Below are 14,738 nucleotides of genomic sequence, written 5' to 3'. Positions count from 1 at the left end.
AGATGCTCAAATATCTGGATAAGAAAGTCACTAACTTATGTAAGAATCAAGAAGAGATGAAGAATGAAATAGCTGCAATAAAGAACACAATGGAATAGACTAGAAGAAGCAAAGGACCAAAACAGTGAGTTAGAAGACAGGGTAGAAAACACACAAACTGAACAGCAAATGGAGAAAAAAAAATTAAAAGCAGGAGGAGAGTTTAAGGGAGCTTTGGGACAACATGAAATGAAGCAACATTGGCATAATAGATGGAACAGAAAGACAAGAGGAGGAGCAAGGATTAGAAAATCTATTTGAAGAAATAATAAGAGAAAACTTCCCTGGTCCTAACCGGTTGGGCTCAGTGGATAGAGCATAGGCCTGCGGACTGAAAGGTCCCAAGTTCGATTCCAGTCAAGGGCATGTACCTTGGTTGCGGCCACATCCCCAGTAGGAGGTTTGCAGGAAGCAGCTGATCGATGTTTCTCTCTCATTGATGTTTCTAACTCTCTATCCCTCTCTCTTCCTCTCTGTAAAAAATTAATAAAATAAAACATATATATATATATATATATATATGGCAGGAGTTTTGCAGATGAAAAAAAAGCTAAGGGAGTTTATCACTACCAAGACAGCAATGCAAGAAATGCTAAAGGGACTAGTGTAAAGAGAATAGAAAGGGAAGAAGGAACACAGACATAAAGAATAAAAATGGCAAGAAACAAGTATCTATCAATAATAACCTTAAACGTTGCCCTGGCCGGTTTGGCTCAGTGGATAGAGCGTCAGCCTGCGGACTGAAAAGTCCTGAGTTCGATTCCAGTCAAGGGCACATGCCTGGGTCGCAGGTTCTATCCCCACTAGGGGTCATGCAGGAGGCGGCTGATCCATGGTTCTCTCTCATCAACGATGTTTCTATCTCTCTCCCTCTCCCTTCCTCTCTGAAATCAAAAAAAGATATTTTTTAAAATAAAAAATAAATATCCTTTAACGTAAATGGATTAAATGCTTGAATCAAAAGACATAAGTGGCTGAATGGATAAGAAGCATGACCCATATATTTGCTATCTACAAGAGACTCACCTCAGAACACAAGACTTACACAGACTGAAAGTGAAGGGATGAAAATTTTTTTCAGGCCAACAGGAATGAAAATAAAGCTGGGGTAGCAATACTTACATCTGACAAAATAGACCTCAAAGTAAAGGCCATAACAAGACATAAGGAGGGTCACTTCATAATACTAAAGGGATCAATAAAACCATATATAACTCTGGTAAAACATATGCACCCAATACAGGAGCACCCAAATACATAAAAAAAACTTCTGGAAGATATCAAGGATGAGATCAACAGCAATACAATCATACTAGGGGACCTTAATACCCCACTGACATCACTGGATAAATCTTCTAGACAAAAAATTTGACAAAGAAACAGCAATCCTAAACAACTTACTAGATGAGATGGAACTAATTGACATCTTCAGAACATTTCACCCAAAAGCTATGAAATATACATTCTTCTCAAGTGCACATGGGACATTTTCAAGACAGACAACATATTAGGACACAGGCAAAGTTTCTTAAAATTCAAGAAGACTGATAATCATATCAAGCATTTTGTCAGATCACAATGGCATAAAATTAGAAATCAATTACAATAAAAACATTTTTTAAAAAATCAAACACTTGGAGGCTAAATAGCATGCTATTCAACAATTATTGGGTTGCCAAAGAGATCAAAGAAGAAATAAAAAACATCCTGGAAACAAATGAAAATGAAAATACAACAATCCAAAATCTATGGGACACTGTGAGAGCAGTCCTGAGAGGGAACTTCACAGCACTACAGGTCTACCTCAAAAAAATAAAAATAATAAAGAAAAACTGGTAATAAATTATCTAACACCACCACTTAAAAAAATTAGAAAGAGAGCAACAAGAAAAGCCCAGAGTAAACAGAAGGAAGGAAATAATAAAGATCAGAGTGGAAATAAATGACACAGAGACCAAATCAACCAATACAAAACATTTATAGAACCAAGAGCTTATTCTTTGAAAGGATAAACATATGTAAGAATCAAGATTGGTGAACTTCTAGCCAGACTCATCAAGAAGCAAAGAGAGAGGACCAAAATAAACAAAATCAGAAATGAAAGAGGTGAAGTAATAACTGACCCAAAAGAAATACAAAAGATTATTTTTTTTTAAATACTCTGAACAACTCTATTGCAACAAACTGGACAACGTAGATGAAATGGACATCTTCCTAGAAAAATAAAATGTTCCAAAACTCAATCGGAAGATTAAAAAAATCTTAATAGGCCAATAACTACCAGTGAAATTGAAGCAGTAATCAAAAAACTTCCAGCAAACAAAAGTCCTGGGCCAGATGGTTTCACAGGGGGTTTTTAACCAAACCTTCCAAGAACTAAAACCTATCTTCCTCAGACTACTCAAAAAAATTCAAGAAGAAGGCACACTTCCAAGCTCTTTCAATGGAACCATCATTACCTTAATCCCAAAACCAAATAAAGACACTACAAAGAAAGAGAATTACAGGGCAATATCTCTGATGAACATAGATGCTAAAATACTCAACAAAATTCTAGCAAATTGGATCCAGCATTACATTAGAAAGGTCATACACCATGACCAAGTGGGATTTATTCCAGGGATGCAAGGCTGGTACAATATCCGCAAGTCAATAAATGTTGATACATCACATAAACAAACTGAGAGATAAAAATCACATAGTCCTATCAATTGTTGCAGAAAAAGCATTTGGCAAAATCCAACACTCCTTCTTGATTAAAAACCCTCAGCAAAGTGGGAATAGAGGGATCATACCTCAACATAATAAAAGCCTTATATGACAAACGTAAAACCATTTCCCCTAAGAACAGGAACAAGACAGGGATGCCCACTCTCACCACTCCTGTTCGACATAATACTGGAAGTGCTAGCCATAGCAATCAGACAAGAGAAAAAATAAAAGGCATCCAAATTGGAAAACAAGAATTAAAACTATTTGCAGATGACATGATATTGTACATAGAAAACCCTAAAGACTCCAAAAAAATCTACTAGACTTAACAAATGAATTTGGCAGGATACAAAATTAACACCCAGAAATCTATGGCTTTTTTATACACCAATAGTGAACACACATAAAGAGAAATTTAAAAGAACAATCCCATTTACCACTGCAATAAAAAAAAATAAGATACCTAGGAGTAAACTTAACTGAGGAGGTAAAAGATCAGTATTTGAAAAACTACAGGACATTTAAAAAAAAAAAAGATAGAGGAAGATATAAACAAGTGAAAGAATATACCATGTTCATGGACGAGTAGAATCAATGTCATTAAAATGTACATACTACCCAAAACAACCTATAGATTCAACGCAATCTCCATTAAAATGCCAACGGCATATTTCACAGACCTAGAAAGAACTCTCCAAAAATTCATCTGGAATAAAAAAAGACCCCGAATAGCCACAGCAATCCTAAGAAAAAAAGAACAAAGTTTGGGGGATCACAATACCAGACATAAAGTTATATTACAAGGCCACTGTTCTCAAAACAGCATGGTATTGGCGCAAGAACAAACATATAGAACAATGGAACAGTACAGAGAACACAGAAATCAACCCAAAACATTATGCTCAATTAATATTTGACAATGGAGTCAAGACAGTCTCTTCAATAAATGTTGCTGGGAAAATTTGACAGATACTTGCAAAAAAAAATGAAACTAGACCACCAACTTACACAATACAAAAAAATTAAACTCAAAATGGATAAAGGATTTAAACGTAATACAGGAAACCATAAAAATCTTAGAAGCATCCATAGGCAGCAAAATATCTCGAATGCAGCTCAAAGCAATATATTCACCGGTACGTCTCCCAAGACAATGGAAACTAAGGAGAAAAGAAACAAATGGGACTACATCAAAATAAAAAGTTTCTGAGCAGCAAAAGAAACCATCAACAAAACAATAAGAGAGCCCACTGTATGGGAGAACATACTTGCCAATGCTATTTCAGATAAGGGTTTAATCTCCAAAATTTATAGAGAATTTATCCAACTTAACAAAGGAAGATAAACAATCCAATCACAAAATAGGCAAAGGACCTATATAGACAATTCTCCAAAGAGGACATACAGAAAGCCAAAAAGCATATAAAAAATACTCAAAATCACTAATCATCCGAGAGATGCAAATCAAAACAACAATGAGGTACCACCTAACACCAGTGAGAATGGCTATCATCAGAAATCAACAAATGACAAGTGCTGGCGAGGATGTGGAGAAAAGGGAAACCTCCTACATGGCTGGTGGGAATGCAGACTAGTGCAACCTCTGTGGAAAACAGTATGGAATTTCTTCAAAAAATTAAAATGGAACTCCCATTTGACCCAGTATTCCCACTTCTAGAAACATCCCAAAAAGTCAGAAATACCAATCAGAAAGAACATATGAACCCCTATGTTCATATCAGCACTATTTACAATAGTTAAGATCTGGAAACAGCCTAAGTGCCCATCAGCAGATGAGTGGATTAAAAAGCTGTGGTATATCTACACAATGGAATACTACCCTGCTGTAAAAAAGAAAGAACTCTTCCCACTTGCAACTGCATGGATGAACTTGGAGAGCATTATGCTAAGCGAAATAAGCCAGGCGGAGAAAGATAAATATCACATGATCTCACTTATTTGTGGAACATAATGAACAACATAAACTGATGAACAAAAACAGATACAGAGGAAAGACAGAGGGAGGGGATTAGGGCAGGCTGCGGAAGACAATGGGGTGGGGAGGAAAGGGGACATATGTAATACTCTCAACAATAAAAAATTTTTTAAAAATAGTGAATTAGCAACAACAACAAAAAAAACTTAATTTAATTATAAGCAAATCTTGGTTTAAAGCATTTAAAAATTAACCGGGTGTTAATTTTCACAAATGACATACTGACTGGAAATTTTGTCCATTAAATCCGAAGTCTGTTAAACCAAGGTCTGCAAAATTGAGGGTTTACTGTACAGACTTTTTGAATTATTACAAAGAACATCCAAACAGCAATAACAAAACCACCACCACAAACCCTGGAAGAAGGAAAAACCTTATTTCCAGAACTGCCACATTGCATTAATCACAATGCCCAGATTTCAATTAAGAAATATAAGAGGAGGAACCAAGATGGCGGCATAGGTAAACACCTGAACTTGCTGCCTCGCACAACCACATCAAAACTACAACTAAAAGACAAAACGGATATCATCCAAAACCACGAGAAGGATGGCTGAGTAGAAATTATACAACTAGAAGGAAAGAGAAAAGCGCACTAAGACTGGGAGGAGGTGCAGAGGTGCGTAAGTGAAATGCGGAGGTACGGAGGCGTGCACAGAAACGGACTGGCAACTGGGTACACTGTTGTCTTTTTCAATCGGGAGAGAGAAACAAGCTCCCGACTGCTCTGAACTCCAGTTCTGGGCAAGACTCTGGGGACCCAGACTCATACAGAGAGAAACTGGACTGTCTGGCATCCAGCAGGAATGTGAGGGCGGCTTTCTCTCAGAGGTGCTTGCAGCAATCATTATTCCTGAATGGTGCCACGGGACACAGAGACCCCTGACAGTCAGCCAATGCTGTTTGCTCCACCCTGGTGATTCCATGAGACCCCACCCCACCCAATTTACTACCCCACCCAAGCTGTGCGCATCAGCTTTTGCATATGAATGGCCTGCCCTTTTGCAATCTAAAACCTAACAAACTAGAGCTGGGTCAGAGAGCCCCAGAGCCTCAAAAAGAAGGCCCAAGGCTGGACAGCAGCTTGCACTACCTCACAGCTGGGCCTCAGCTGGGCACCTCCAAACCCCAAACAAAGAAGAGGAATCTGCAGATCTCTCTGTAGCTCCTGCTGGGTGGCCACAGGCAATGGCTGACTTTGCACCTCCTTGGAGATCCAAGAGCCAGTACACCCAGTGGTCAGAGTGAGACCATCAAGATTACAACTCTTCACATCCATAAGAGACACACTCAGGGGGAAGACTCAGTGAGCACAAAAGCCCCACTGAGGCAAATCTTGCCCCATAAGAGTGTCTCCAGTACAGAAGTTCTCCCAGCATAGACACAACTGATCCTCACAGCCAATTGGCCTGGAGGTCAATTCCTCACAGTGATACCAACAGCAATCAAAGCTTAACTACAACAAGACTGTGCACACAGCCCACAAAGGGGTGCACCAAGAGTGTCCACCTCAGGTAATTAGGGAGGCTGAGCCACTGGGCCCTATAGGACACCTAGCACACAAAGCCACTCTATCAACACAGGGAAGCAGCCAAAATGCGGAGACAAAGAAACAGGTCACAAATGACAAAAATGGAGGAAAGCAAACTACTGGATATAGAGTTAAAAACCACAGTTAAAAGGTTACTCAAGAATCTTCTAGAAACCTCCAAGAAATATAGTGATACAGAGAAATATAGTGATGACATGAAAAAGGACCAACTAGAAATTAAGTATACACTGACTGAAATAAAGAATAATATACTGAGAACCAACAGCAGACTACAGAGAATCGCAAGAATCAAGCCAAAGATTTGGAATACGAAGAAGCAAAAAACACCCAACTGGAAAAGCGAAAAGAATCCAAAAATATGAAGATAGTGTAAGGAGCCTCTGGGACAACTTCAAGCATACCAACATCCGAATTATGGGGGTGGCAGAAGAAGAGAGAGAGCAAGATACTGAAAACCTAGTTGAAGAAATAATGACAGAAAACATCCCCTACCTGGTGAAAGAAATAGACTTACAAGTCCAGGAAGCGCAGAGAACCCCAAACAAAAGGAATCCAAAGAGGACCACACCAAGACACATCATAATTAAAGTGCCAAGAGCAAAAGACAAAGAGAGAATCTTAAAAGAAGCAAGAGAAAAACAGTTAGTTACCTACAAGGGAGTACCCATACAACTGTCAGCTGACTTCTCAACAGAAACTATGAAGGCCAGAAGGGAGTGGCAAGAAATATTCAAAGTGATGAATAGCAAGAACCTACAACCAAGATTACTCTACCCAGCAAAGCTATCATTTAGAATTGAAGGTCAGACAAAGAGATTCACAGATAAGAAAAAGCTAAAGGAGTTCATCACTGCCAAACCAGTATTATATGAAATGCTGAAGGGTATTCTTTAAGAAGAGGAAGAAGAAAAAGGCAAAGATAAAAATAATGAACAACAGCCCTAACCGGTTTGGCTCAGTGGATAGAGCGTCGGCCTGCGGACTCAAGGGTCCCGGGTTCAATTCCGGTCAAGGGCATGTACCTTGGTTGCGGGTACATACCTGGTGGGGAGTGTGCAGGAGGCAGCTGATTGATGTTTCTCTCTCATCGATATTTCTAACTCTCTATCCCTCTCCCTCTCTGTAAAAAATCAATGAAATTTATTTTTTAAAAAAATAATGAACAACAAAGTGACAGCAAATACATATCTATCAACAAATGAATCTAAAAATCAAGTGAATAAAAAAATCTGATGAACAGAATAACCTGGTGAATATAGTGAATAAAAAAATCTGATGAACAGAATAACCTGGTGAATATAATGGAATCAGGAGCATAGAAGGGGAGTGCACTGACAATTCTCTGGGGGGAGGGGGTGTGAGGGGTACCGGAAGAGACTGGACAAAATCGCACACCTATGGATGAGGACAGTGGGGCGGGAGGGGTAAGGGCAGGGGGTTGGGTGGGAACTGGGTGGAGAGGGCCTATGAGGGGGAAAAGAGGAACAACTGTAATAATCTGAACAATAAAGATTTATTTTTTAAAAAAAGAAAAGAAATATAAGACATGCAAACAAATAATAATGAATGGACAAAGAAAAATAAGAAGAGCAATAGATAGAAACTGTCCTTTACAAAACCCAGATACTGAACTTTCTTGGCAAAGACTTTTATCAGCTATTTTACGTATTTTCAAACAAATAAATGACAGAATGACAACGATGCCTTAATAATGAAAAATATTAGTAAAGAAATTGGAATTATAAAAACTATGAAAATTCTGGTATACATTAACTAAAATAAAAACTTCCTTAGAGGGGCTCAAGCAAAGACATGAGCAAGTAGAAGACTTAGCAAACTTGAAGAATAATCAATTGAGATGATCCAATCTAAGGAACAGGGCAAAAAATAAAAATGAACAGAGCTTCAGAGACCAGTGGAACATCAAATATATCAAAATCTACTAGTCCTATCTAATAAAAGAGAAACATGCAAATTGACCGTACCTCTGCTACGCCCACAAGCCATGCCCACCAGCCAATCAGGAGTGAGTATGCAAATTAACCCAACAATATGGCAGCAGCCACAGAGCTGGAGAGAGCAGGAGGCTTGGGTTGCCCCTGGCGATGGAGGCAGCCAAGCTTTCCGCCCGCCCTGGCCTCTGCTCAAGGCTACAAAGTTTCAATTACAGAAGATAAATGAATCCCAGATACCAGGGCATCTGCTTGGGTTGCCGGGAGGGCGTGGCCAGGCTGCAAACCACCACAGGCCCCTCGCCCATGTCGCCCCCACCATGACCCGGGACACCCTTCAGGGCAAACAAGCCGGCCCCCACCAGTATAGCAGGCCTCTATCCTATCTAATAAAAGAGTAATATGCAAATTGACCATACCTCCGCTACACCCACAAGCCACGCCCACCAGCCAATCAGGAGCGAGTATGCAAATTAACCCAACCAAGATGGTTGTGGCCACCGAGAGAGCAGGAAGCTTGGGTTTCCCCAGCAATAAAGGAAGCCAAGCTTTCCGCCTACCCTGGCCTGCCTTGACCTCCACTTAAGGCTACAAAGTTTCAATTATAGAAGATAAATAAATCCCAAAAAAAATGGCTGTGGCCATGGAGCAAGCAGGAGGTTTGGCTCTACTCAAGGCTACAAAGTTTCAATTATAGAAGATAAATAAATCCCAGATACCAGGGCCTCCGCTTGGGATGCCGGGGAGCATGGCCAGCCTGCAATCCACCACAGGCCCCTCACCCAGGCTGCCCCATGCCCCAAGGGAACCCCCACCCTGATCCAGGACACACTTCAGGGCAAACCAGCCAGCCCCCACCTGTGCACCAGGCCTCTATCCTATCTAATCCTATCTAATACTATCTAATAAAAGAATAATATGCAAATTGACTATCACTCCAACACACAAGATGGCTGTCCCCATGTGGACATAAGATGGCTGCCACAAGATGGCCAGCAGGGGAGGACAGTTGGGAGGGACAAGGTATGCAAGGGAGGGCAGTTGGGGGCTATCAAGCCTGCAGGGGAGGGCAGTTAGGGGTGACCAAGCCGGCAGAGGAGGGAAGTTGGGGGCAACCAGGCCTGCAGGGAAGGGCAGTTGGGGGGAACCCAGGCCTGCAGGGGAGAGCAGTTGGGGGGCACCAGGCCTGCAGGGGAGGGCAGTTAGGGGTGACCAGGCCTGCAGAGGAGGGCAGTTAGGGGTGACCAGGTCTGCAGGGGAGGGCAATTAGGGGCAAACAGGCTGGCAGGGGAGCAGTTAGGCATCAATCAGGCTGGCAGGGGAGTGGTTAGGGGGTGATCAGGCTGGCAGGCAGAAGCAGTTAGGGGCAATCAGGAAGGCAGGCAGGCAAGCAGTTGGGAGCCAGCAGTCCTGGATTGTGAGAGGGATGTCCGACTGCCAGGTAGGATCGGGCCTAAACAGGCAGTCGGACATCCTTCGAGGGGTCCCAGATTGGAGAGGGTGCAGGCTGGGCTGAGGGACACCCCCTCCCATGCACGAATTTCATGCACCGGGCCTCTAGTCCTATCTAATAAAAGAGTAATATGCAGATTGACCATCACTCCAACACACAAGATGGCGGCCCCCATGTAGTCAAAGATGGCTGCCCCCATGTGGACACAAGATGGCCACCACAAGATGGCCAGCAGGGGAGGGCAGTTGGGAGGGACCAGGCCTGTAAAGGAGGGCAGTTGTGGGCGATCAGGCCAGCAGGGGAGGGCAGTTGGGAGGGACCAGGCCTGTAAAGGAGGGCAGTTGTGGGCGATCAAGCCTGCAGGGGAGGGCAGTTAGGGGTGACCAGGCCGGCAGAGGAGGGAAGTTGGGTTCGACCGGGCCTGCAGGGAAGGGCAGTTGGGGGGAACCCAGGCCTGCAAGGGAGAGCAGTTGCAGGGCACCAGGCCTGCAGGGGAAGGCAGTTAGGGATGACCATGCCAGCAGGGGAGGGCAGTTAGGGGCAATCAGGCTGGCAGGGGAGCAGTTAGGCATCAATCAGGCTGGCATGGGAGTAGTTAGGATCAGGGAGGCTGCATTGGCTGGACTTTGTGGGCCAGTGTATCAAAGAGAAGGGCATTGCCCAGATAAAGAGCCCCAAACATCTGCAAGGGGTCTCACTGAGTCTCTAGCTGCATACTGTGCCCTGCATATTTAGAATGAGACTTCAAGTGGTTGGTCAAAGAATAATTACTGAGAACAGAACAAACTATTAGGAAGCTATAGGCTAAACAAGTCCCAGGACCAACAAAGAATTGAGAGATGGTAGAGTTCTCATCCCACACAGTAATGAGACCTTTTTGAACATCTGGTACAGTTAATAGAGACCCCAGAAGGGCCATGCCTTGATAATATGGCTAAATAGCACTAGATTAAAGGCCACCATAAGTCCATACCAACAGAACTTAAATTCAAGTCTTGAAAGCTGTTCTGCAGGCAATTTAACTGTCTTCCAAGTAAAGCTGCTCTTTAAAAGAAGAACAAAAAATTTAGACACTTAGCAATTACTGGGAAGAAGCAGGAATGTGGGAATCAAAATCAGGAAATATAAATAGACTTAAAAAAATAATGATCGAAAGCAGACAAGAATTTTAGACAGCTATTATAAATATGTTGAGGAACTTAAAGGAAAGCATGAACATAATAAGGAGATAAATAAAAGATATAAAAAAGAGAAAAGTGTGCCCTCGCTTGTTTGGCTCAGTGGATAGAGCGTCGGCCCATGGACTGAAGGGTCCCGGGTTTGATTCCAGTCAAAGGCATATGCCTGGGTTGCTGGCTTGATCCCTAGTGGGGGGGGCATTCAGGAGGCAGCCAATCAATGATCCTCTGTCATCATTGATGCTTCTACCTCTCTTTTCCTCTCCCTTTCTCTCTGAAATAAATAAAAATATATATTTTTTAAAAAGAGCAAAGTAGAATTTCTAGAAATAAAAGATCCTATATATAAAAGGCTAATATGCAAATCGACCTAACGGCAGAACAACAGGTTGCTATGATGCGCACTGACCAGGGGGCAGACGCTCAATGCAGGAGCTGCTCCCTGGTGGTCAGTGCACTCCCACAGGGAGAGCACCACTCAGCCAGAAGCCCTGAGCCATGGGGAGCGGGCCTAAGCTGCCAGTCAGACATCCCCCGAGGGCTCCCAAACTGCAGAGGGTACAGGCGGGACTGAGGGACACACACAACCCCCCCCGAATTTCATGCACCTGGCCTCTAGTTAAAAGATAATACATCAAGACCAAGTGGCATTTATCCCAGGAATGCTAAGCTGTTTTGCCATTCAAAAATCCATCAATGTAATTCACCATATTATCATCTCAACAGACACAGAAAAAGCATTTGACAAAAAATCTAATACCTGACCTGGCTGGGTAGCTCAGCTGATTAGAACATCATCCTGATACCCCAAGTTGTAGATTCCATGCCCGGTCAGGGCACATACAAGAATCAACTAATGAATGCATAAATAATAGAACAACAAATCAATGTTTCTGTGTCTCTGTCTCTCTGTCTCCCCCCTCTTCTTCCCCTCTCTAAAATCATTTTTTTAAAAATCCAACATCCATTCCTAATAAAAAATCTAACAAAGTAGGAATAAGAGGGAACAACCTCAATCTAGTAATGAGGATCTACACGAAACCAACAGCTATCATCATATTTATTTAAGGATTGAATGCTTTCCCTCTAAGATAAGAATGTTGCTTTCACCACTTCTATTCCACATTATACTGGAGTAACCAATGAAATCTGCAAGGAAAAGAGACATTCGGATTGGAAGGAAGAAATAAAACAGCCCTTTTATTCATAAACACGATCTCCTATGTGCAAAAGCTAATGAAAATTTAAAAAAATAACAGAACTAATATTTGCATTTAGCCAGGTTGTAGAATACAAGAACAATATACCAAGATCAACTGTATTTCTATACACTAGGAATTACCAATTTAAAATTTTTAAATGCCATTCATGAAAAATTAAGATACAAGCTTACCAAAGTTATAAAAGACCTGTACATTGAAAACAACAAAATACTGCTGACAGAAATTACAGACCTTAATAAGTGGAGTAACTTGGTCTTAGGTCAGATGACTTAATAATGTTACCATGTCAAATCTGCCCCAACTTGAACTACAGATTCAATGCTATCCCAATCAAAGTCCCAAAAGGCTTTTATGGGGAAATTGACAATTTAGTTGTAAAATTCATATGGAAATGCAAAGAATCTAGAATATCCAAACAACTCTGCAAAAGAAAAGAAACTGGAGGACTAATACTACCCAATTTTAAGAATTACTGTAAAGCTATAAAGTGGAAATAAAGTGGCACTGTCATAAAGGCAGAAAAACAGGTCAATGTGACAGAGGAATTCAGAAATAAAGCGACATATGCATGGACAAATGATTTTTTTACAAAAGACACAAAGGCAATAAGGTTAAGAAAAAACTTGAAACAAATAAATATTAACAGGTCATCACTGGATCTCTACTTTGCACCATATACAAAAATGGACCATAGTCCTAAATGTAAATAGGAAAAAAAATGAGAAAATCTTTGCAACCTAGTAGTTAGGCAGTTTTGTACATGTAACATCAAAAGAACAATCCATAAAGAAAAAAAAAATGGCTAAATTGAACTTGATCAAAATTTATATTTTGGTCTTCAAAAGGTACTATTAAGAAAAAATTAGCCCAGCCAGTGTGGCTCAATGGTTGAGTGTCGACCTATGAACCAGGTCACGGTTCAATTTCCAGTCAGGGCACATGCTGGGGTTACAAGCTCGATCCCTGGTATGGAGGTGCAGGAGACAGGAACAATTGATTATTCTCTCTCATTGTTGATGTTGCTACTTCTCTATCCCTCTCCCTTTCTCTTTCAAATCAATAAAAATATATGTTAAAAAGAGATGATTAGCCGAAACCGGTTTGGCTCAGTGGATAGAGTGTCGGCCTGCGAACTCAAGGGTCCCAGGTTCGATTCCGGTCAAGGGCATGTACCTTGGTTGCGGGCACATCCCCAGTGGGAGGTGTGCAGGAGGCAGCTGATCGATGTTTCTCTCTCATCGATGTTTCTAGCTCTCTATCCCTCTCCCTTCCTCTCTGTAAAATATCAATAAAATATATTTTAAAAAAAAAAAAAAGAGATGATTAAATCTGGGAGAAATTTCACCAAGGAGGTGAAAGTTCTATACAATGAAAACTCTAAAATATTAATAAATGGAAAGCCATTCCATGCTCATGGATTGGAAGAATTAATATTGTTAAATGTCCATACTACCCAAAGCAATCTACAGATTCACTGCAATTCCTATCAAAATTCCAATGGCATATTTCACAGAAATGGGGGAAAAAACCCTAACATTTGTATAGAGTTACAAAAGATACAAATAGCCAAAGCAATCTTGAAAAAGGAAAATAAAGCTGAAGGCATCACATATCTTAGAAAAAAATATTGCAACTATCACACTCCTCAAGATTTTAAATGATATTATAAAGCTATAGTAATCAAAACAGTATAATGCTGCAATTTACAATAACTAAGATCTGGAAACAGCCCAAGTGCCCATCAGTAGATGAGTGGATAAAAAAGCTGTGGTACATTTATACCATGGAATACAAGGCAGCAGTAAAAAAGAAGAATCTCTTACCCTTTGAGACAGCATGGAAGGACCTGGAGAGTATCATGCTAAGTGAAATAAGTCAATCAGAGAAAGACAAGTAACACATGATTGCACTTATATGTGGAATCTAAGTAACAAAATAAACTGATGAACGGAGTGGATCCAGAGACATGGAAGCATGGAACAGAGTGTGGAATCTTGGAGGGAAAGTGGGGGAGGTAATCAACCAAAGATCTTATTACATAAATGCATAAACCGTGGACTAAGCTGTTTTGCCATTCAAAAATCCATCAAGATAGTAGGGTGGTGAAGGCCTCGGGCAGGGGGTGGGGGCAGGCGAGAGGGGGTCAATGGGGAGTAAAGGGGGACATATGTAATACTTTCAACAATAAAGATAAATTTATTTAAAAATAATAAATAAAGTGTGGTATACCCATACAATGAAATACTACCTTATCAAAAGTAATAAATTATAGGCACACATAACATGGATTAATCCTAAAATAATCATATTGAGTAACAGAAGTCAAACATAAAGGAGTACATATAGTTAATTATATAGTAAAATTACATTTATATGAAACTAGAAAATACAAACTAATCTACAGTAACACAAACCACATAAGTGGTTGTCTGCAGATTAGTGGACTAGAAAGGGTGTGAGCTAGGTATTACAAAGAGATATGACAAAACTTTAAGGATAATAGATATGTTCTGTATCTTAACTATGGTGGTGGTTTAATAGGTATATACATGTGTCAAAATTTATCAAACTGTACACTTTAAATATGTGCAATTCACTGTATCTCAATTATACCTCGCAAAATCTCTTTAATA

At 40.7% G+C, this 14,738-nt stretch overlaps 1 protein-coding gene across 12 annotated transcripts in view; it reads right to left on the bottom strand.

The window, feature by feature from the left end:
- MYO9A (myosin IXA) overlaps positions 1 to 14,738 on the bottom strand; it is a 388,202-nt gene that overhangs the window by 309,060 nt on the left and 64,404 nt on the right. The gene's annotated exons all lie outside the window — the stretch shown is intronic.

The sequence above is a fragment of the Plecotus auritus genome (genome assembly GCF_963455305.1).
Source record: "Plecotus auritus genome assembly, chromosome: 1".
Lineage (NCBI taxonomy): Eukaryota > Metazoa > Chordata > Mammalia > Chiroptera > Vespertilionidae > Plecotus > Plecotus auritus.
This window is presented reverse-complemented; position numbering and strand designations above follow the sequence as displayed.